The 23,994-nt window shown below is 42.1% G+C and overlaps 1 protein-coding gene across 12 annotated transcripts in view; it reads left to right on the top strand.

The window, feature by feature from the left end:
* magi1b (membrane associated guanylate kinase, WW and PDZ domain containing 1b) overlaps positions 1-23,994 on the top strand; it is a 535,264-nt gene that overhangs the window by 304,523 nt on the left and 206,747 nt on the right. Inside the window, exon 1 of one of the 12 annotated variants that reach the window (XM_038810585.1) lies at positions 19,928-20,075. The exons of the other annotated variants lie outside the window; for them this stretch is intronic. The gene's annotated coding sequence lies outside the window, so the exon portion shown is untranslated. Of the gene's footprint in view, positions 1-19,927; positions 20,076-23,994 lie in introns of those variants that run through there. 12 annotated transcript variants of the gene reach the window in all.

Raw genomic sequence — 23,994 nt, 5'->3', positions numbered from 1 at the left:
ATACCATGCCGTCCCTATATGTTATTGCGGTTCCTGTTACTGTCAATCCTGTGGAAGCATCTCAAGACAACAGAATTATGCCACCCTACAAGGAACAGAAAAACTCCATAAAGACTCTATTTATTATTGTTCAACTTATGTATGTAATGTTTTGTTAGAATTTATTACTGAGTAGCTTGAAGATGTTAAAGCGGAAAGGATGTGGTTATTTGTGGTGACTGCCCCCCTAAGGGCAACACAGGAGAGTAAGGGTCACCTGGCTTGGGTGAGCAATTGGGACTCAGAGTGGGTGATCATCCCAGGGTTTAGAGTCCTCTCTTCGGCAAAAAAGACATGTAGTGAACTAGGGCAGCCGTGTAGCTGCTGTGCAGTTTTTCATATTCCAAAATAACATTTGAATTTTTAACAAAGTTTGTGAAAGTGCATCATTACAACATGGGAGGAGGAGATCCTGAAGCAGTAGTCTAGAAACAAATAAGAGTGCAAGTGGAGGCCATAACTTGACTTCATAGAACAAGGACTACAGAACAACTTCGGAACACCAGTACAAGTAGAAGTCCTTATGATTTGGAAGTTGTGGTGGCTGTAAAAAAAATGAAAAGATAATTTAATAAAACAAGCCAAATAAAAATATTGAATAATTGGAAAGAATTTTGTGTCTATTCTGAAGAGCCAGGTAGGAGACAGCCAACTTTATCACGGAGTGGGATATGCACTGAGAAGTCCCCCGAGATGGGACAAAAAACTCGGGGTTTTGAAGCGGGACTTGAAAATCAATATGTTAGTATCGACGACCAAACAGCAGGCAAAGTAATCTTAAATTCTCTTAGTTCTGTTGGCCTCATGTTCATGGGAATTAGGTCGATTATCTATTTTTGCAGGGTGAAAATTTTCACAGAGAAGCCAACTAAAGAAGCGAGCAATGTGAAGGGAAGCTGTAGAAATTAATAAATGTATTGAATGATGCATGAAGGGTATTGTATTTCTTGATTAAGTCTGCCTTGCTGAAGGTAGACTGTACTGAACTGAAAGCAAATCCAGCAGTTTTCTGATGGTGTCACAAAGAGAAACTCTCAAGCATCTTTATGATACACATCATTGATTTTCTTTAGTAAGGTTCTGCAGAATTTAAACAATTTATTACAAATAAAATCATAGGGAATTTAAGATTGGAAGTCCGGCTTCAGGGGGTTATAAATATTTAGATTTTATGATTAAGTACAGTAGGTTGGGGATACCAAAAATGTATTACTCGCATCCCGATAAATTGGGCTAAGTCATCACAAACAAATGATCCTCCATCCAAAGAAGGAACGGCAGTTAAGAAGGTTGATTGGACTGTTCACTTGGCTATGTACTTAGATGAGACCCCTTGCCAGTTATGATGCTTTGGAATTTAGTGCTATGATGAAACATGCCACAATTGGGAAGTTTTAAGGGCAAATAAAATGTTAAGGAAATCAGATTCAGAGTTCCGGATTCCACGGGCGCGATTCTCCCGAGTCACAAAGACTCAGGAAGCTGGCGTCAAAAACGGGCGGGTTTGACGCCAGCCTCCGTCCCCCCGACTGGGAACCGATTCTGCTCCCCGGTCGGGGCTAGCATCGCGCGGCCGTGACCTCCGGCATAGCGGGCTTAATGAAGCCCGCTAGCCAGAGTTAGCGACGACTGACGCGTCAGATGACGTCAGCCGCGCATGCGCGGATTGGACGGCTCCAACCCGCGTATGCGCGGATGACGTCATCACGCATATGCGTGAAACCCGCGCATGCGCGGGCCGGTATGCCCCTCAGCCGCCCCGCAAATGGATACAGCGGGGCGGCGGAAGGAGAAAGAGTGCGCGGGGTAAGTACCCGTGCCAATCGGTGCCATGGTTCCCCAGATCGGGACTTTACGGCCGTTTTTACGAACGGTCAGACCAGGTGTGATTTACGTTCATAAAAACGGTTGTAAAGGCCTTGGAAATCGACCCATCGGCCAGGGGTGAATCGCTGCTCGCCGTAAAAAAACGGCGGGCAGCGATTCGTGTCGGGAGGTGGGCGTGGGGGGGGGGGAGAATAGCGGGAGGGCGTTGGACCAGCATGGCCGTAAAAATTTACGCCGCCCGCTATTCTCCGCCCCGTCGTGAGTGCGGAGAATTGCGCCCCACGTTTCCAGCCTCGGTTGACCCAAAGGACATGACATTCATTAGTCTTTTTTATTGATACTTCCCATCCCAATTTTGCTGATATGCTTCCTATTCAGTTACAGCAGGGCTTATAATATTTTGGTAGGTAAGACTGGAAAATAATGTCCCTTAGTCTCAGAAGCCAAGAATACAAAAAGAGTTTTTAAAAAGTATGTTAGTGGGGGAAACATTGACTCCAGTAGAAGCAATAGATACGGGGCTTTACTTCTGAAAAGTTTTCGGGGAAAATCCTATCCAAAGCGCATTCTGAGAAGACTTTGTTGATTGAATGCTATGTAGATAACCATTTCCTATGGGATAATATACATTCAGCAAAGAGTGTGACTGAGAATAATGAATACTATGTAGATAACCATTTCCTGTGGGATAATATACATTCAGCAAAGAGTGCGACTGTGAATAGGTTAAGTATTGACACTTCCAGCTTAAAAGAAATGTTACAAAGGAAAAAGATCTCTAAGATAAAACGGGTTAAGACAAGTTGCTAAAAAGTTGCTTTACAAAAAGAAATGCTTGTATAAAAGAAATGGTTTGGGGTCCGAGAAGAGGGATGTCTTATATTTATGATGCGTTATATGAAATATGGAAAATTGTCTTTTTCTTCAATTTGTTTTGTCATTGTATATGTTATCAAGTTTTCATTTAAAGGGGGAAAAAGAGGAATCTGGCAATGGTATTTTAATTATATTGTTAAGTGTACTGTTTAATTGGGCAGCATGGTGGCCTAGTGGTTAGCACAACCGCCTCACGGCGCTGAGGTCCCAGGTTCGATCCCGGCTCTGGGTCACTGTCCGTGTGGAGTTTGCACATTCTCCCCGTGTTTGCGTGGGTTTCGCCCCCACAACCCAAAAATGTGCAGAGTAGGTGGATTGGCCACGCTAAATTGCCCTTTAATTGGAAAAAATAATTGAGTAATCAAAATTTTAAAAAAAAAAATTGTACTGTTTAATTAAATACCTCGAGTATTTATGAGACACTGATGATAGCAATTTATTTGCAGTGCAGATGTGTATATATAGAAACTGCTGGGATACTAGGGATAGGAGGTTGAAGACAGCCAAATGTAATGCTATATTCTATAAATATTCTGAAAATAAAGCTTTTTTTTATTCATTTATGTGATGTGAGCCAGCAACCAGCATCCCTAGTTGCCCTTGAGAAAGCGCTGAGCCACCTTCTTGAACTTCTGCAGTCCATGTGGTGGAAGTGCACCCACAGTGGTGTTAGGGAGTGAGTTCTAGGATTTTGATCCAGCAACAGTAAAGAAACGGTGATATATTTCCAAATCATCAGGATGCTGCGTGGTTTGAAGGGGAACTTCTAGGTGGCGGTGTTGCCATGTGCCTGCTGATCCATCCTTCCAGATGATAGTGATCGTGGGTATGGGTAGTGCTGCCGAAGGAGCCTTTGTGAGTTCCTGTGGTCCATCTTGTAGATACTACCACCGTGAGTCAGTGGTGGAGGAATTGAATGACTGTAGGGGTAGCAATCAAGCAGGCTGCTTTACCCTGGATGGTGTCAAGATTCATCATTGTTATTGGAACTTCACTCATCCAAGCAAGTGGAAAGTATTCCATCACACTCCTGACTTGTGCCTTGTAGATGTGGCTTTGAAGAGTAATGAAGGAATAGGTATCTAGTTGCAATCTTCACCATCTGGTTTGGAACTTGATTAACGGCTAATTGTTGGGCTCAATGCCGCCTTCTTGACTATAATGACTCTATAATACACATTCCTGGTTATTTGTCTAAAGATCCCAAACATATGAACGTAGAAATTAGGAGCAGGAGAAGGCCACTTGGCCCCTTGAGCCAGTTACGCCATTCACTAACATCATGGCTAAATTGACTGTAACTTCAACCTAACTTTCATATCTGCCCCTGATAACTTTTCACCACCTTGTTAATCAAAAAAACCTAGCTCCGCCTTAAAAATGTTCAAAGACTCTGCTTCCACTGCCTTTTGAGGAAAAGAATTCCAGAGACGCCTGACCCTCTAAGAGAAAAAAAAAATCACCTCATCCTCTGTCTGAAATGAGTGACCCATTATTTTTAAACAGAGGCCCCTAGTTCTAGATCCTCCAATAAGAGAAAACATCCTCTCCACATGCACCCTGTCAAGACCCTTCAGATCTTAAAGGTTTTGAACAAGTCGCCTCTTAACTCTTCTAAACTCTAATACACACCTAACTTCTCCAAGCCTTCCTCATAATTTCATCAAATTATTTTAAAGTTTTCGGAGTTCAATTATTGATTTGTTTACGGAGGCTAGAGACACTCTGGATTGTAGGGTGTGAGATGAATTTCTCAATGGATTAAATTGCAGTTCATATTTTAAGGCCAGCAGTTGTGGGTGTTGAATTTCTTTACTCTGAGGAGTGTAGATAATTGAATTTGATTTTGCGGTAAGGATGGAAACTGGCCAAACTTTGCAGAATTTATCCTGCATTAAGAATTGGAGAAAATTAAGATGAAAAAGATAAAACTGGGATAAAATATAATTTAAAAATGAAGTTGATAAAGGCACCTTTCGGAAGGGACTTTAATATGCGAATTAGCATGTCAGTGAGAAAGCAAGTATTTACCTATGTGACTGGGGCAAAAACAATGGCGCATAGAAGAAGTAATTTCAAAGTGGAGAGATAAGGAAATTGATGCGTATATGTTAAAAGCCAGATCCACAGGGTGGGCAACATCAATGAGTGATATATCCATTGCACAATAAGTGGAGAAAGGGACACAGTAACAGCTACCATTGCAGCCACACTCAGCTGCAGAAACAGGTTATTGCTAAACGGGCAGTCGGTTAAAATGCAAAACTCAAATGGAGAAGATTTTGCCTTCGCTGAAACTGAAGCCAGTTTTCCCCAACGTGGTCAAATAATACGTGCGTGATTTAGCTTGTAGAGTTATTTAATATTGAATGATATTCGGGAACAAAGCTCAGGAAACGTAGGTAGTTGGGAACCAAGGCATAACTTCATGTAATACTGTATGTGTGTATAGCCATCAGTGTAATCAAGTGTTGAAATGGATAATAGTCCTTTTGTTGTGTGTTTTTTTTTTGTTTCAATTTAATAAATCTTCTTTAATTGAACACACAATGGCTGGACTGTTCCTCCTTGGTTCACAATATCTTCACCAGTATATCTTTTCTCACAGTATATCAGATTGAAAATATACACCACTAATAACCAATGTTCCAAGTTACCCGACTGAGTTTTGGAATACCCTCATGTTTAACACATCACCGGGGTTCTTAACATCCGCTCGGGTTGTCCATGTGAATTTCCTGAAAGTTAATATGTGTGTATATATGTATGAAATATACACTTTGAGCACTAAATGTCCATTGGTTAATTTTTTTGGAGATAGTTGTATCTAGTTTTGATTTATATCTATGTCAACTTGAGTTATTTTTGTTATCAACCAAGACCTAGCAATTGCTTTTAGAGAGCATTTTCCACCAGCACAGCCTTTTTTTCTTTTTTGCTTCCAATTCATTTGTTTTTGGAAAATTGAGAAACAATAAGTGAGGATCCATGGTCCTTAATAAAGGGCACCATTAAGATCGACGAGTGAAGACTTGGTGAATCAGAAATATAAGACCTTATTTGGAACACTTCAGACTTGTAACTGGATTCTCTATCTCTGTCAGGCCATCTGGTAGAGGTATTGATTGAGAGTAAGACGTTTCTGCACAAGAAAAATAAATCCTTGAAGAGTCTATCCAAATTGCTGTACATGCCACCTACTGCTCTACATGCTTCCCACTGCTGTACATATTATCACTTGCTGGATGCAAATTGTCTTTGGCAGAAAACTGAAAACAAAATAATTTTCTTTTACTCCCTGTTGGGGATTAGAGCATTGCATATCGACCCAAAGAATGAAAAGCAAATACTGAAGTTTATTTCTGTGAAATATTCATGTGTTCCTTTTTGATTTTCTGTGGAGATTGATAACCTTTTTAATTATAAATTTAAAGTACCCAATTATTTTTTTCAATTAAGGCGCAATTTAGCAGGGCCAATCCACCTACACTGCACATCTTTGGGTTATGGGGGTGAGACCCACAAAAACACGAGGAGAATGTGCAAACTCCACACGGACAGTGACCTGGGGCCGGGATCATGAGGCAGCGGTGCCAATGGGCCTGCATGGTAGCGCAGTGGTTAGCACTTTTGCTACACAGCAGCAGGGAGACATGTTCGATTCCCGGCTGGGTCATTCATCGTGCGGAGTCTGCACACTCTCCCCGTGTCTGCCTGGGTTTCCCCCGGCGCTCCATTTCCTCCCACAAGTCCTGAAAGACGTGCTGCTCGGTGAATTGGACATTCTGAATTCTCCCTCAGTATATCCGAACAGGCACCAGAGTGTGGCCATTCGGGGATTTTCACAATAACTTGCATTGTTAATATAAGCATACTTGTGACACTAATGAAGATTATTGTTATTAACCACTGCAAAACTGTGCCGCCCAAGATTGATAACATTTAACTAAAAACCTTTAACTTCCATTAAATAGCTGAAAGGATGACACACCAAGGTTTCACATTTTAAGTCCTTTAGTGTAACAAATGTTAAAAGCAGTAATGACTAAACACACCCTTTGTCGGCAACGTATACTTTAAATCACAAAATGGAAAATTCCCATTTTTCTTCTCGCACAATGGAAAACACACTTCACAGATACTCTTTACAATGTCCTTTAAGTAGACATTCAATTCTCCCGGAACCAGTCCAAGGTGATTCTTAGCTCCTGAGGGTTTACTTTTCCTTTCTGAGCCAGGAGACTTTTAATCTCGGGTCTGTCTTTGACAGCAAGGTTTCCCCCCAGAGATTCTTGCTCTGGTGTAAGCTAAATGAATCTTTCAGCCTTATTTTAACTCCTCATGAATTCAGTCTTTCCAATCGTAGTATGAGCTCCCACCTGCATTCCTGCATGATGAAGCACAGTGTCTGCTGCCTGTTGCTGCTCTCGCTCTCTCCGATCCTGACAGACTAACTGGGCGGGAATGCATGTTTCTTGGCGGCGATTTGCTGGTGGCAGGATTCTCTGCTTCCGCCACTGTCAATGAGAATTCTAATTGATGCCACCCCACGCCACTGGGAAACCCAAGGGCAGGGGTGCACTGCTGGCAGCACCTAAGAATCCCACTGCCAACGAATGGCCGGAGATGCCGGCCACAGTGTTTAAATGTTCAGGGATATCTTAGACCCTTCCCCTCTCAAAGCCCATGTCCTTAGCAACAAGCATCATTTGGATCTTGTATCCAGTAGAAATGCTGATTAGCTATCTTTGAGATTCAATCTCTGTTTTATCTTGGAAGTAAATAAAGTTTAGAGCACGCCGTTTATAACCTGGCATTCTCAACACTTCTGGGACTATTGCAGACTCACATTTAGCACACAGCCTGCTGCCATTGTCTCCCACTGTAAATACCTTGCGTCTTCATCCCAATAAACCAATCTGGGCCTCCTTTATTCTCTAGTAATCACATCGCCCATGCTTATTGTCAGGCAGACTTCTTGGCCCTCTTCATTTTGCCTTAAGTTAAATACACAGTCCCAAAGCATAATAATCTTATAAACTTCATAATTGCAACACTTAATAAATTTGCCGGTTTAGTGTTCAAGACTTCATGACCTATGGACTAATGATATGAGATAAATAGGAACTACTCTTGAAATAATGGGCTGAATTCTCCCTCCCTGCCTGCCGCAAGAACGCCAGGGGCGAGTTACGTTGAATGAGAAAATCCATTGAGCTTGGGCGGAACTCTCTTGTCACTGGGCAAATGTGGCTGGGGAATCCTGCCCAGTTCCTGTCTCCTGGTCAGTCAAATTGGGAGCCCAGTTTCTGGCACAGGAGGCAACCAGCTCGTAGCTCCAAGTCCAACTTTAGACCATTGTAAAAAAAAATCCAATTAAGGGGCAATTTAGCATGGTCAATCCACCTATTGTGGGGGTGAGGCCCGTGCAGACACTGGAGAACGTATAAACTTCACCCGGACAGTGACCCGGGACCGGGATCGACACTGGCTCCTCGGCGGCGTGAGGCAGCAGTGCCAAATTTAGACCATTGACAGTTCGTTGTCTCTCTTTAGAATGTCACAGTGTTAAAGACTATCCTTTATTGAAATCGATCAGTGGTACAAGAATAATTCCAGTCATTTTAGATCACTAATAGATTGGATTGGATTTGTTTATTGTCACGTGTACCGAGGTACAGTGAAAAGTATTTTTCTGCGAGCAGCTCAACAGATCATTAAGTACATGAAAATAAAAGGGAATAAAAGAATATACATAATAGGGCAACACAAGGTACACAATGTGACTACATAAGCACCGGCATTGGATGAAGCATACAAGGGTGTAGTGTTAATGAGGTCAGTCCATAAGAGGGTCGGTTAGGAGTCTGGTAACAGCGGGGAAGAAGCTGTTTTTGAGTCTGTTTGTGCGTGTTCTCTGACTTCTGTATCTCCTGCCCGATGAAAGAAGTTGGAAGAGTGAGTAAGCCGAGTGGGAGGGGGTGTTTGATTGTGCTGCACGCTTTCCCCAGGCAGCGGGAGGTGTAGATGGAGTCAATGGATGGGAGGCAGGTTTGTGTGATGGACTGGGCTGTGTTCATGACTCTGAAGTTTCTTGCGGTCCTGGGCTGAGTAGTTGCCATACCAGGTAGTGATGCAGCCAGATAGGATGCTTTCTATGGTGCATTTGCAAAAGTTGGTAAGAGTTAATGTGGACATGCCAAATTTCCTTAGTTTCCTGGGGAAGTATAGGCGCTGTTGTGCTTTCTTGGTAGTAGCGTCGACATGGGTGGACCAGGACAGATTTTTGGCGATGTGTCCCCAAGGAATTTGAAACTGCTAACCATCTCCACCTCGGCCCCATTGATGCTGACAGGGGTGTATACAGTACTTTGCTTCCTGAAGTCAATGACCGGCTCTTCAGTTTTGCTGGCATTGAGGGAGGGATTGTTGTCGTTACACCACTCTGTTAGGTTCTCTATCTCCCTCCTGTATTCTGACTCACCGTTATTCGAGATCAGGCCCACTAAGGTCGTATATGGACCTTATATGGACCTTACTTGTAGATGGAGTTGGAACCAAATTTTGCCACACAGTCGTCTGTGTACAGGGAGTCGAGTAGGGGGCTAAGTACGCAGCCTTGCAGGGCGCCGGCATTGAGGACTATTGTGGAGGAGGTGTTGTTGTTGACTAGGGTTTTCTGTATTATTATACGCAACAAATTACTGAAAGGCAGACCTTTGGAAAAGTTCAATAAGTGTGTTACAGGAACTGAGTAATCGAGAATAAAGAAAATTAAAGATCGAAACATCTAATAGTGAGTTTGAGCCCAACATGAAACCTGGACTGATTTTCTATGAAGTACTGAGGGAGTACTGCATTGCCTTCACATGAGATGCTAAAACCAATTTAAAAATTAATTCATGGGACGTGGGTACCAGCATTTCTTGCCCACCGCTAATTGCCCATGAGGGGAAAGTTAAGAGTTTGCTATGGATCTGGAGTCACAAGTCCCGGCCCAAGACCGCAAGAAACTGCAGGGTGTGGTGAACTCAGCCCAACACATCACACAAGCTTGCCACTCTCACATTGATTATGTTTACAGCTCCTGCTGCCTCAGGAAGGCAGACGGCATTATCAGAGACCCTCCCACCCAGGCATTGCCTTCTTCCAGACCCTTCCATCAGGCAGAAGGTACAGAATTCTGAAGGCCCACACATCCAGAAATGGGAACAGATTTTTCCCCACTTACTAGATTCCTCAATGACTCTTCCTCGGACTGATCTGTTCCCTGTAAGAACACTATTCATGACGCCCTAAGCTGCTCTTGCTCATGTATTTGCTTTGTTTGGTCCCTTGTTCCGCACTGTAACCAATCACTGTTTTGTTGATGTACCATTTGTCAATGTATTCTTTCGATTATTTTGTCTACTGTATACGTTCCCTTGGCTGCAGAAAAATACTTTTCACTGTACTTTGGTACATGTGACAATAAATCAAATCAAATCACATGCAGGCCAGACCAGGTAAGGACAGCAGATTTCCATCCCTAAAGGACATTAGTGAACCAGATGGGTTTTTATGGCAATCGACAATGGTTTCATAGTCATCATTAGACTTTTAGTTCCAGATTACACCACCTGGAGTGACGGGATTTGAACCTGGGTCCCCAAAGCTTACTCAAAGTCTCTGGTTTACGAGTTCAATGACAATACCACGATGCCACCGCCTTCCCTGGTAGATACCCATCTGCCTCCTTCAGTGAACGTGAAGAAGCTTCGGTCACTGTTCCGAAAAGGGCAGAGGTGTCTCCCTGTGTGTTGATGAGCTTTCCTCCTTCAAACAATGGTTCTAAAAATGAACGAATGAACCATTCTTCTCATTAGTTGTTTGTGAGAGCCTGCTGAATACATATTTTGCTGCTGTGTTGGTTGACATATCAATAGTGACTTAACTGCTAAAGTTATCCTTTGGTTATGAATCCTTTGGGAATTCTTGAGGTGCTATTTAAATGCAAATGATTTTTTTTCTCAAACACGGGAAGAAGTTTGGCCCCCAGAAGCCAGCAGCTCATTTTTCTGCCACAACTGATGATGAGATAAGATGCACACTGGTTAGGACATCTTCCCGCCCTATCATGCTACTGATTTGTGGATTTCTAAAGGAGCATTATCCTCCCTCCAAATAATTTGTTTGGAGATGTTCAAGTGCTGCCCACTATTTGATCGAAATAGTGTGAACAATCATCACTCCAACTGTCCAAATGATCTGGTTGTTCCGATAGCCTGGGGCCATGTTCTCCAACCCATCTGATAGGTTTCATCCTGCTTCCAAAGGATGTGACAATTGATACTGACAGCCTCAAATTCCAGTGAATAAAAAATGATTCTTATGTAAAGCTTACAGACTCTAGGATGAAACTGAAACACAGCCTGTCAACTTTATAGAAGGTTGGCATGGATAATTTCAAAAACCCAACACACCTTATCTTACTGGAAGGAAAGGAAGGATAATAACCTTTGAACTGGACTGTTTTTTTCTCTCTCGCTTATTTGTCTGGTTTCCTCTCTTGCCTTTATTTCTCCTGATGGTAGTGATTTCATTGAGAAAACTTCCATATATATAGAGTAATGCCTGACTATGGAAACTTGCACATCTTGTCCTGGTGCGTTAACACATTGGTGCACAAGGTAAAGGGGCACTGGGCACAGTTATCAACAGAGAATCCTGGCAATTGTGCCTACACATGTCCCTCCCCCTTGCATCATCATAACATCCAATCACTGTCATGACTAGAAGGTCTAACTCAGGACTGTCCAGCTGGTGACCCGTCGAAGGGTTTTGTGAGGTTTCATGGTTGTTGCTTAATGATTAATACTTATTTTTTTTTATTTGGAGTACCCAATTATGTTTTTCCAATTAAGGAGCAATTTAGCATGGCCAATCCACCTAGCCTACACAGCTTTAGGTTGTGGGGGCGAAACCCATGCAGACACAGGGAGAATATGCAAACTCCACGTGGACAGTGACCCATAGCCAGGATCAAACCTGGGACCTCGGCTCCATGAGGAAATAGGGCTAACCCACTGCGCCACCATGCTGTCCTATTAATACTGATTTTTAGACTCTAACTGCATTTGATGGCTTAAAGTTCCATTGCCTTTTCCCTCACGGACGGAACAGTCATGTGTCATTTACTCTACCTGCCCGTTTTCCACAAAGTCAGTTGAGAATATAGAACCTCCACGCATTCACCTCAAAGCTGTCCTGACAACAGTACTGCAGGTTTTAGGGCTTTTGTCTCGTACAAAGATGGTAAATTCCAAGATGAAAACGTAACATTTCAACAACGGTGGAAGAGACTTTCTATCCACAAATATTTTATGGAAGACTTCAATATTTGGTTTGTATGTAGGTTGTATCTATTCCATAAATGTGTGAAACATCTTTATGAAAGACTACATAAAGAGTAATTTGAAAAATACGAAGTGGTGTCCAGAGTGGCTATCGATGAAGAGTACAAAAATAAATTGAAAATACAAGCAGGATTTTTTTTCAATGAAGAAGCTGTACACATCAAGAACGGGATTCTCAGGGCAGCACGGTGGCCTAGTGGTTAGCACAACCGCCTCACGGCGCTGAGGTCCCAGGTTCGATCCCGGCTCTGGGTCACTGTCCGTGTGGAGTTTGCACATTCTCCCCGTGTTTGCGTGGGTTTCGCCCCCACAACCCAAAAATGTGCAGAGTAGGTGGATTGGCCACGCTAAATTGCCCCTTAATTGGAAAAAATAATTGGGTAATCTAAATTTATATAAAAAAAAAGAACGGGATTCTCCGACCCTGCGCCGGGTCGGAGAATCCCCGGGGTGGGGGGGGGGGAGAGCATAAATTCCGCCCTGAAGCCTGGTCAGGGGCCGTTGATAGCGGCCCACCTGGTGATTCTCCGCGCCCCGATGAGTCAAGTGGCCGTCAGGTTTTGCCCAGTCCCGTCAGTGTGAATTACTCACCTCACACACGGCGGGGCCTGGCAGGTAAGTGTGGGGGAGTCCCCACGGTGGCCTGGCCCGCAATTGTGGCCTACCGATCTGTGGGTGGGCTGGTTCTGTGGGGGCCTCCTTTCCTCTTTGTCGGGCCCCTGTAGGGCTCCGCCATATTGCCCGGGGGCTGGCGCGGAAATACGCCGGCCGTTCGGCGCATATGGCGGAAATACGCCGGCTGGTCTGTGCATTCGCGAGGTCACACATGTTCCGCACCTGCGCAAACTCGTGCTGGCCCTTTGGCGCCAGCTGGAGCTGCGGGAACCACTCCGGCGTCAACCTAGCCCCCGGGAAATTAGAGAATTCCTCACTTTCGGGAGGGCTCTTGATGCCGGAGTGGTTGGCGCCAGTGGTGACATAGCCCCATTATTGCAGAATCCCGCCCAATGTCTTGCAGTATCTTTGCAATAGCAGCTGAGTGAGCAAATTCAAAGAAGCTATTCAGTGATGGCCTCATAGTTTTAAAAATGTGCAACTGAAATGGTAAGTGCTGTTGTGGCCTGCAGGTATGTACCTAAAATTTGGTTACATGTTGGACAGCTCTGGCCCAACTCAATAATGAGAGCTAAGAGCCAGGCTACCTTTAGGGTTCATCTGGCCCACTACATCATAGGATACATTTACTTATGGAATCTTCTGTGTAGTTTTAGAACTTTGTTTTATATTTATAATTACAGCTAATGACCTTAAACGGGAGCCCACATTACTTTTCATTTCCTTGCTCTATAAATTTTAAAAAATTGATGTTGTTGAACAGGAGGTGGCGAGGGAATATTTTTTCATATCTCAACTAGTGGTCGTGAAATATTAGTTTTAGGCTTCTGTTTGTGTCTTCACACTTTGGTAAGACCCAGAGGTGAACCACATGGGGGCACCATATCAAGGCATTGGAACGAGCAGCCTTATTTTTTTCAATTGGACTGCCTGAATGCCACATAGCATAGGAAGGTCAAAATTGTTGCATGAATTTGAAAAAACCCATTGTTTTGCATTGCTTGTTATAAATTATGTCAGATTATGTCCAAACATAATGTAGTTCTGGAATCAAAGAATGGAGTGTAGTATAATTTAGGCTTTCTTAACCACACTTCAATATAGTTCTTTCTGAGCCCAGAGCCTTTCTTTTTTAAATTTAGAGTACCCAATTATTTTTTTCTAATTAAGGGGCAATTTAGCGTGGCCAATCCACCTAACCAGCACATCTTTGGGTTGTGGGGGTGAAACCCGCGCAGACAGGGGGAGAACATGCAAACTCTACACGGGCAGTGACCCAGATTTGAACGCAGGTCCTCAGCGCCGTGGGCAGCAATGCTAATCACTGTGCCACCGTGCTGCCCCTGAGCCCAGAGCCTTTTGATATTCAGCATGGTGAAGGGTGTAGATGACAATATGGGTTTTATTGAATTTCTACTTTTGACCTGTTAGTTCAGCACTATATATTTTCAGTTGTTTATTGAAATTATTCATTAAGTAATAGTTGTATTAAGCCATTGTGTGATGCACATCCGGAGAACCTTCAATAAATTAGTAATGAAACAAAAAAAATAAATAACCAAAATGATAAAAAGAGGTTAAAGTTATGCTAGGGGCATTTTGTTTAAACCAATGTAAGGGTTTATGTTAGAGACATTCTTTGTAAACTGATGGTATGCTGTTTTAAGACGAGATGCTGATGCATCTGTTTTTATTTAATAAATTTAGATTACCCAATTCTTTTTTTTATTCCAATTAAGGGGCAGTTTAGCGTGGCCAATATCTGTAATGCTTATTTAAAGATAAGATCAGGGGTAAATGATCAAATACATCTTTTTAATGAACTGCATACCTAGTCACCGAAATAAAAGATAATGCTGCTTGGCCTAATAACATGAGTACTGCTGCTGCAGGCCTGGGGAATTAACATGGAGCCATGGACAGTATATTACATGTAATATTTGCTATTTTCAGAGTGCACGTGATTTGCAAATCCAGCTGGCTTAGCCAATAGCAAATTAAATCTTGTCTTTTTGAAAAGTGCAATTTTGAAGTGATTTAAAGGCCAGCCAATCGCAGTGTTACCTTTTCTGTCTCCAGTAATGTTGGTGCAGCTGGCAGTTAGAAGAAATAATTTAGGAAGTTGTGCGATCTCCGCAGTAGGTGACAAATGGTACTTGAGAACCAAAAGGTGTTGCTTTTGTTTCCCTTGGCATGTGTTTTGCAACCCCCAAAAAGTGGTGATCTGAGCTCTCAGCAGGAAGTAGCTGTGATTAAAAACAGCAGCAATCGACAGTGAAGTGCCGAATCTTTACACACTTGCTTCATTAACCTTCACTTCAGAAAAGTCTTTGTATTTTGCTCAATTATTTGTACATTTTGAAATGTTTCAGTTACTCCTCGAGGCATCAGTTTGCTGGTGCACAACTGAATGGGTGTTGAGACAAAACTGATTTGAGTAGATTTGTAAAGCTGTTGTGCAATATTGAAGGGGAAACTTTAAAAAGTTACAAAAAAGCAAAAAAACACACAGATGGTGAAAATTGAAATGAAATCAGAAAATACCGGCAGATCTGGCAGCATCTGAGAAGAAACATTGAGGAGACTAAACGCAGATTGAGTAACTGCTTTGCGGAACACCTCTGTTCTGTCTGCAAGCATGAACCTGAATTCATAGTTGCCTGTCATTTTTATTCTCTGTTTTGTTCCCACTCTGACTTTACTGCCTTCGGCTTGCTGTGTTCCAGTGAAGCTCAATCTTTCCAAAGGGCACTTTACAGCCTCCTGGACTCAACATTGAGTTTTTATTTAATAAATTTAGATTACCCAATTCTTTTTTAAATTCCAATTAAGGGGCAGTTTAGCGTGGCCAATTCACCTACCTTGCACATCTCTTGGAATGTGTGGTTGAGACCCAAGCAGACGGGGAGAATATGCAAACTCCACACGGACAGTGACCCGGGGCCAGGAGTAAGCCCAGGTCCTGGGCACCTTGAGACAGCACCGCTAACCACTATGCCACCTCCACTACAATGAGCTGAACAATTTTAGATCACAACCTCTGCCTCCATTTTGTTTTTTTTGTTTCAATTTCTTCTTTTATTTCAGTCTTAATTCCTTTTATTTGAATTTAGATGGTTTCTATCATGCCATTCACAGCTTCTGTAGTTGCTCTAATAACCACTCCATTTGGCTTTTCATCCTCAAATCTTTTGTCTTTTAATCTCTCCTGCTTCCAACATATCACAGACCTTCGCTTTGTTCTTCCACCCCTTTCACTTGCTCAAAACCTAATATATTTCTAATTTTTCCTGTCTGATAGGAGCTCACAGACCTGGAACATGCGTTTTGCTTTTCGCAGATGCTATCTGACCTACTGAGTATTTCCACCATTTTCTGTTTGAAAAGTTACAGGTTCTAATTATCAAAAGCGATTCATGTATAAAATTACAAAGCAATGTTTTTCTGTAATTATTCAAACTGTATTGTGTTATGAGTTATATTGTGAACATAATATTACAGGTCTATAAATTATTGTGCTTTAAATTGACAATACTGTAACTTGTTGGATCAGTGAGTAATTAGAGGACTTGAATTATCTCATAATTGGGATATGCTATCATTTTCTTTACATGCAGCTACAATGCTTCATATATAGCAATAAATTGTAGGAAAGGTTGTACTTGGAATAATAAATTTGACATTCGCGTTTTATCATGAATTAATTCTGAGATTCACACACCCAAAATAATGCAAGACCCTGGAAGAGAGAATCATAGAAGGAGGCCATTCAGCCCATCATATCTGTGTTGGCTCTTCAAACAAGCCCAGATTTTTAAAATAATTGTCATGGGATGTGGGTGTCGCTGGCTGGGCCAACATTTATTGCCCATCCCTGAGGGCATTTAAGAGTCAACCACATTGCTGTGGTCTGGAGTCACATGTAGGCCAGACCAGGTAAGGAAAGACAGATGTTTTTTTTTACGACAATTGGTAATGATTTCATGGTCATCATTAGACTTTTAATTGCAGATTTTTATTGGATTCAAATTTCACTATCTGCCCTGGGGGGGGATTCAAACCCGGGTCCCCAGAGCATGACTCAGAATGTCTGGATTACTAGTCTGGCGACAATACCACCAAACCAATGCCTCCCCATGAAACCTAGGTACTTTGAACTCTGGAATGCTTCCTACAGATTGGAGGACAGTTAATATAAGCCTGCTATTAAAAAAAGGGAGGTGAGGAGAATACAGGGAACTATAGACCAGTGAGCCTAGCGTCGGTAAGAGGGAAGTTGCTGGAGTCCATTGTCAAGGATTTCATAGCACAGCACTTGGAAAACAGTGGTATAATGAGACAAAGTCAGCATGGATTAATAAAAGGGAAATCATGCTTGCCAAATCTGCTGGAATTCTTTGAAGATGTAACTAGTAGAGTTGATCAGGGAGAACCTGTGGATGTGGTTTATTTAACTTTCAGAAGGCTTTTAACAAGGTTTCACATAGCAGATTACTATATAAAATGAAAGGATATGGGATTATGGGTAGTGTCCTTTGAAGTTGATATGCTGAAAAGTCAATAGCCTGTGATAATTGGCAAGGGTGGAGTAATTGAAATGTGCAATCTGGGTGCACTCACTATGGCTGCCAACCACTTAACAAAAACAGTGTCAAGCGTGATCTAAAATTACCTGCGGATGTACACAAGTGACACCCTCCCCTCCCACTTTTTGTTTCATATTCTTGACGATAACCAAGTTAGAGCATGTGGTTAGAAGTCAACAGGGTAAGTATGCTAATTGCAATAAAAATATATAAACTCTGCTGCAAATATAGAGAGAATGAGAGAGATTCAGGTTATGTGTTTCTAACTCTTATCTGTACTTGATAGAATCTTAATTACAGGTTAACATTGCAGCTTCAAGGAAGAATGGATGGCTAATAATGAACCAGCTCAATATGTTCAATTAAAACATCTCTTTCCTCCCACTCAGCCCAATTGTTTCCTTTTTTGCCTGAAGCATTGACTCCAGCTGGGTTATTCTGATAGCTTGCTGATATCCCAATCAAGCACCTACACGTGTGAGGAAAGATATTGAATATTGGCAGTTCATTTCACATGATCTAGACTGATTCGTTCTCTTCTCGCAACAATCCTGTCCAGAGTCCCAGGTGCAGGACCCTTTACTGATTTTCTCCTCCTGTACAGTCAATGGACAGCAAAGCCAAATATAACACCTCTTTATTGTTGTCATAGTGGCACAGAGGCAATTCAGCAGAGGATGAGGAACCTATTAGAGGCCTGTTCCTTTCGGCTCGAACAGTAGATACTGTTGGAGCCCATGTTCACACTTTTAAAATGAATACTTTCATACTTATTTTGTTGTAATGAATAATAAGTGTTCCGTTGTCCAGGTTTTTCAAATTTTGGTTGTATTGTTTATGTTGATTACGTTCTGCTTAAAGGGAAGATAGTAAAATCATACAGCCAGATTGTTCTGCGTAAGTCATTTTTACATTTGTATTGTATTATCTGGCTCCTGCGGCAGCCCTGTGAACCAATGAGTGCAGGCGACATTGTGCACCTTTCAGGAAGAGTCATGTCGTTTCTGCAAATACAGACAGATCAACGTTCAATTGTAGTACCAGGCTTGTGGAGAGCAGCAACAACAACTTTCATAATATCAACATTTCAAGGATCTCGCAAGATAAAATTTCACATTCAGTTGCGTAAAGAGATAGTAGGGCAGATGATGAAAACCCTGGTCAATTGAATCCTGCCCCTGATCTCTCTACAGCAGCTGAGAATGATAATGGCCTACCCAAATAGTGATTTTCCACGGTATTATTCAAATTTTAGTGCTGTATCTGAATCATCTTCTGCACAGATCCAAATTTCATCCACTATAATGCAGAAATACTGTTGCTGTCCTCATATATGTAAGTAGGTGTACTGTAAGTATATTGTATTATAAGCTAAGAGACCCACTGAAAAAGCTGTTGACATTTCCGATGCTGCTGGATCTTCAAGCAAATGAAGAAATGTAACTCTGGATTCAAAAGTCAGACAGAGAAAGTTTTCAGAGTACTAGACAGTGATGATTCAAATGCGAAGTCCAACTGTGAGACCTAGCTGGAGACATCTCTTCGCCAGGTCTCACCCTCTTGTCCTCTCGGGAGCAGCTCCAGTTGATGAGTGAAAGACGCTCTGTGGTGTACAGAGTTAGGATAAGTCTCCATTCTTCAGGTTGTTGATCTGACATGCCATCCTGTTTAAAAATTGCCAAAGCAAAGCTCTTGTAAATGGGTAACTGGGGGGTTTCAAAGCATGGATGCACTTGCCAATGGTGTCATGTTTTTCTACATTGCAACACTCCATATTACTTCATTGGTTGTGAAGCACTTTGGAGCATCCTGAGATCATAAAAGGTTCCATAAAAATGCCAGTTTAGTTTTACTTTCCTTAGTGGATGGAGAGAGATTGGGTCTTCAACTGGACATTTGACAAGTCAAAGTATACCTTTGTTTAAAATAAATATTTGTGCCATACATGATTTTCTTTTGTATTATTCAGAAGCCGACTAAATATTTTGAAGTTGTTATTATCAGCAATGCAGGTAAATTGCAAAGTTGCATAAGGTGCGAGAGGGGCCCCTTTCTCAAGAACCCAACTTTCAGTCTGTTGGACACGGAACATTATTGAATCTGACTTTGACAATCAACTGACGACTCCTAGCCAATGGGGAAATCAAGATGGTTTGGCAAAGGGGCAGGCAAATGTCCAGTTTGAGGACTTTGGCTGGCTCCTGCTTGATCGCAGCTCATTGCAGTGGGTTGAACCTCAAGATTACATATTTGTCCTGTAACTCATTCCTACCTACCTACAACACATTGGTGTATATACAATCTTACAGAAGGATATAATTACATAATTGTATGCAGGCATTTGCATTTTTTAAATGAACAGCTGCTTCTTAAACACTTGCCCGAATTTCAGGACTGCTTTGGCATGTCTTTTTTTACCCTGCAAGCCTGTAAATTCTGTGCAGATGGGCATTGTTGTCATGTACTAGAAATGTCATGAATGATCTAAAAGCGAGGCTGCTGCACTTCTCCCTTTTGCACTGTCAGCTGCCGGAAGATTATTCTTCCCTGAAATCTTTTGTTGTGTGGCAGCAGCCTGATGTAAGTAAACCCCTGCTTCTGTCATCTCTCGGCACCCGGTACTGCCAGGCTGCAAAGCGTTCTTCTGAAAGGTTTGGGACGCGATCGCACTTAAAGAGGATTAATTCCTCATGCAGGTTTTGAATTTCGTAGGATTCTGGCAACTGTCGGTATATAGGTACATTTTATGCCATTTTAATTTGTTTTAAATTGTGGGCTTTGGCAATATAAGACGTTTTGTACGATCGGTGCAATGGTGAAGAATGTAGCGCGTTTAGTGAGGTTTAGCAGCTTGGGGTTGTGCATGAGTAGAGAACTTGTTCAGCAGTCGCCTGTCTTAGGGAACAGATGGCTTGTGGTGCTTTTAATTCATCTCGCAGGCTTTACATGAGGCCCAGCAGCACACTGGGACCTTCTTTTCACTTCAGTGGTGATGTGCAGCATTGAAAGAAGGTCAACAGACAGGAATAGGCTAAGATCAGGTCCAGATGCTTTCAGAACAAAAGAGCTTTGAAATAAATTCAGGAGGAAGCGTGGCGCTTGCATTGTGTTCTCTCCGCAATGCAGGTTGGGTTGCCCAGCTAAATTTTAATGAACTGGATGCCATGATTTTTTCCCCCCTCTTTCTTTTCTTTTCAGTCTGCATTTTGAAAAGCCTTGTCAAAATAGTAGATGAGAGATTGTAAAATAAGAAAGGATGCACCATTGGAGTCTGGAGAAATCAATATATTAATTCTATCAATAAACTGTAAAGTATGCTGTTGTGATATGCCAGCTGATGTTAGCTGGCCGTGGTCATTATTGTATTGAGTAGTCTATGTATATTCATTATAGCTTAGCAAACGTTCTTTATGTTACATGATCAAGAATTTTAAATTGATGCCATTTTTGGTAAACTTTTTTGTATATGTGATATCGTAATGGGGAAATCTTGTTTTAAAACCTGCAAGGATTTCAGTCCACTAGTTGAGGAGTGAAAGTCGCTCTGTGGTGTCCAAGTGCTGGAACTCAGACATTAAGGGAGCTGGTAAATACCATACAAATTGTTAGTCATTCGGGTCTGGGCAGCCAAATTAATAATGTATAATTTTAGGATTCCAGGGAGTGCACCAGTTGGTTGCAGTATATTAATATGCAGTAAGTAGTGCAATAAAAATTGGAACTGCTTTGTCATGGTAACAGAGAATCTGTAATTTATAGTAGCATGTCTGTGATTTCAAATTAATCATTAAGGTCACGACAGCAGTATGATTAGCAGATTGACGTTTCCCCAGGCCTAGTTCACATGCAAACTCCTTCACTAAAACTATGCAAATCTTCTAATACTGTCTGAATTTTTTTCTTTACTTCGGAATATTCTGGTATCCTTTGGATTTGAAATCTCATTCTGTATGGTAATCCTTTATGGTTTGACATCTAGGTCTCACACTTAATCCTGTATTGTATAGTTGCGCTTCATGCGTCAATTTCAAAAATATATCGGCTGGCTGAAGGTGTTCCCATCCAAGCAAAGTGCACTTGAATTGGACGGGCTATCTTCACAAGCATATTGCGCTTGTCCGTACAATCTCTCAATGTAGCAACCTTGGTCTTTGTGTGGTTGATTTTCCTTCCACTTCCCACTTAAATCACTTTGTAATTTAAATCAATCTGCAACTGGTAAAAATCTGTTGTCATTCATTCCAGAAATCTGCTGCACAAAATGCACTGACTTGAGAATTGGAGCTCTCTGCTTGAGTCATTGTTTAATCGATGAGTGCTTGTCAGCATCTGCATCTTTTTAAAATAGACCGTTTAGGTCAGGGGTGGGCAAACTTTTCCGTGCAAGGGCCACATTCAAAAATTCACAATTCACAAAGGGCCGCAGAGTATATTAAGTAAAATAATTACTTCACCCGGTTATGATTCTGGGCGCCTCATATAGAACATAGAACAGTACAGCACAGAACAGGTCCTTCGGCCCTCGACGTTGTGCCGAGCAATGATCATCCTACTCAAGTCAACGTATCCACCCTATACCAGTAAGTAACCCAACAGCCCCCCCCATTAACCTTAAAAAAAAATTTTTTTTTTAATTAAAAAAAAATTAAAAATTTTTTTTTTTTTTAAATGACTTGGAGGGCCGCAGAAATACCTTTGGCGGGCCGCATGCGGCCCGCGGGCCGTAGTTTGCCCACCCCTGGTTTAGGTTCTCCACTAACTAAATAAATGCATTCCCCAACACTCAAAAGAACAAGATGACACCACAGAAATTAATGATGAAAACCACTTTGTGGGTATTGGAAGTTTCATTGGAAAGCATCTATACTGAGCCAAATGAGCATTGAACACACCCTTTTATATCTCCTCGTTGGTAGTTTTGCAAGGTTTTCTAGCTTGAAACCAACAGGTTATTGGGAAAAAATTTCCCAAGTGCATCAGTTTTCATTGTTTCTCTTTGTCCGATTAGTAATTATGATTTGACACGCCGTGAATGTAGTTATGACCCTGTTGTGTCTGCGAACTACAGAATTACTCAGCTTTCAGTGTTGTTATCTTTTGTTAAGATAACATTTCACCTGTTTCATCGATCAGCCTGTGTCTCTGGGGAATCTGGTGTTTACGGTAAAGCAGGAGGAATTGCAACTGATTCTCTCACCTTGTGGTAAGGTGATCCTCTTCCAGATCTTCCTTCACTTGCCATAACTAAATGGAACACTTCTTTCTGTGGAGAGAGAAGATAACGTTTCGAGTCTGGATGATTCTATGTCAAAGCATAAAGATGCTGTTAGACCTGCCATGATTGAGGGCATCATGGTGGTGCAGTGGTTAGCACTGCTGCCTCACGGTGCTGAGGCCCCAGGTTCCATCCCGGACCCGGGTCACTCCTTGTGGAGTTTGCACATTCTCCCCATGTCTGCATGGGTTTCACGCCTATGACCCAAAAATGTGCAGGTTAGGTGGATTGGCCACACTAAAGTGCCCCTTAATTGGAAAAAAATAATTGGGTACTCTAAATTTATTGAAAGACAAGATCTGCTAAGATTGTCCAGTTATTTTTCTGTTTTTGTTTCAGATTCCAGGATCTGCAGTAATTTGCTTTTTTACTCTTATTTCTGTACTGGGACATGTCTCAGGTAAAAGTTGTTCTTTTTTAAAAAACATTTAGAATACCCAATTCATTTTTTCCAATTAAGGGGCAATTTAGCGTTACCAATCCACCTATCCTGCACATCTTTGGGTTGTGGGGGCAAAACCCATGCAGACATGGGGAAAATGTGTAAATTCTGCATGGACTGTGACCCAGAGCCAGGATCGAACCTGGAACCTCGGCGCCGTGAGGCAACAATGCTAACCACTGGGCCACCTTGCTGCCCTAGGTAAAAGTTGTTCTGTACAGTTTCAGCCTGAAGGGGTTCTATTAATGTATTTTTCAATTTGGGCACCTGTCTCATTAGGATGGTTTGGTCCCTGTAGATCACAGCAATAGGGAAGTGATGGAATCAAACAACAGGAAAATATAGGAAAGGCATTGCTAAATCCCCATACTGACTCAGCTTAAAATGACTGTCTTGAGAGGGGGGTGGTTACACACACATTCAGGTAATCCACTGAGGAAGCATTAATCAATTTGTAATTTTAAAGTCTTTCCTAGTCTATCTCTTGTGACATTTCACATGTTAAATTAGAGTATGTGGTTATTCTCTCATAAGTTTTTGCCTCCTTCACTTTCTCTGTTAATGATTTTTGTTTTTTTTTATATATAAGTTTAGAATTAGAACAGTACAGCACAGAACAGGCCCTTCGGCCCTCGATGTTGTGCCGAGCAATGATCACCCTACTCAAGCCCACGTATACCTATACCAGTAACCCAACAACCCCCATTAACCTTATTTTTTAGGACACTATGGGCAATTTAGCATGGCCAATCCACCTAACCCGCACATCTTTGGACTGTGGGAGGAAACCGGAGCACCCGGAGGAAATCCACGCACACACAGGGAGGACGTGCAGACTCCGCACAGACAGTGACCCAGCCGGGAATCGAACCTGGGACCCTGGAGCTGTGAAGCATTTATGCTAACCACCATGCTACCGTGCTGCCACGTTTAGAGTAC

Source organism: Scyliorhinus canicula, chromosome 11 (assembly GCF_902713615.1).
Source record: "Scyliorhinus canicula chromosome 11, sScyCan1.1, whole genome shotgun sequence".
Lineage (NCBI taxonomy): Eukaryota > Metazoa > Chordata > Chondrichthyes > Carcharhiniformes > Scyliorhinidae > Scyliorhinus > Scyliorhinus canicula.
Note: the sequence above shows the minus strand (reverse complement) of the source record. Positions and strands in the feature narration are given on the sequence as shown.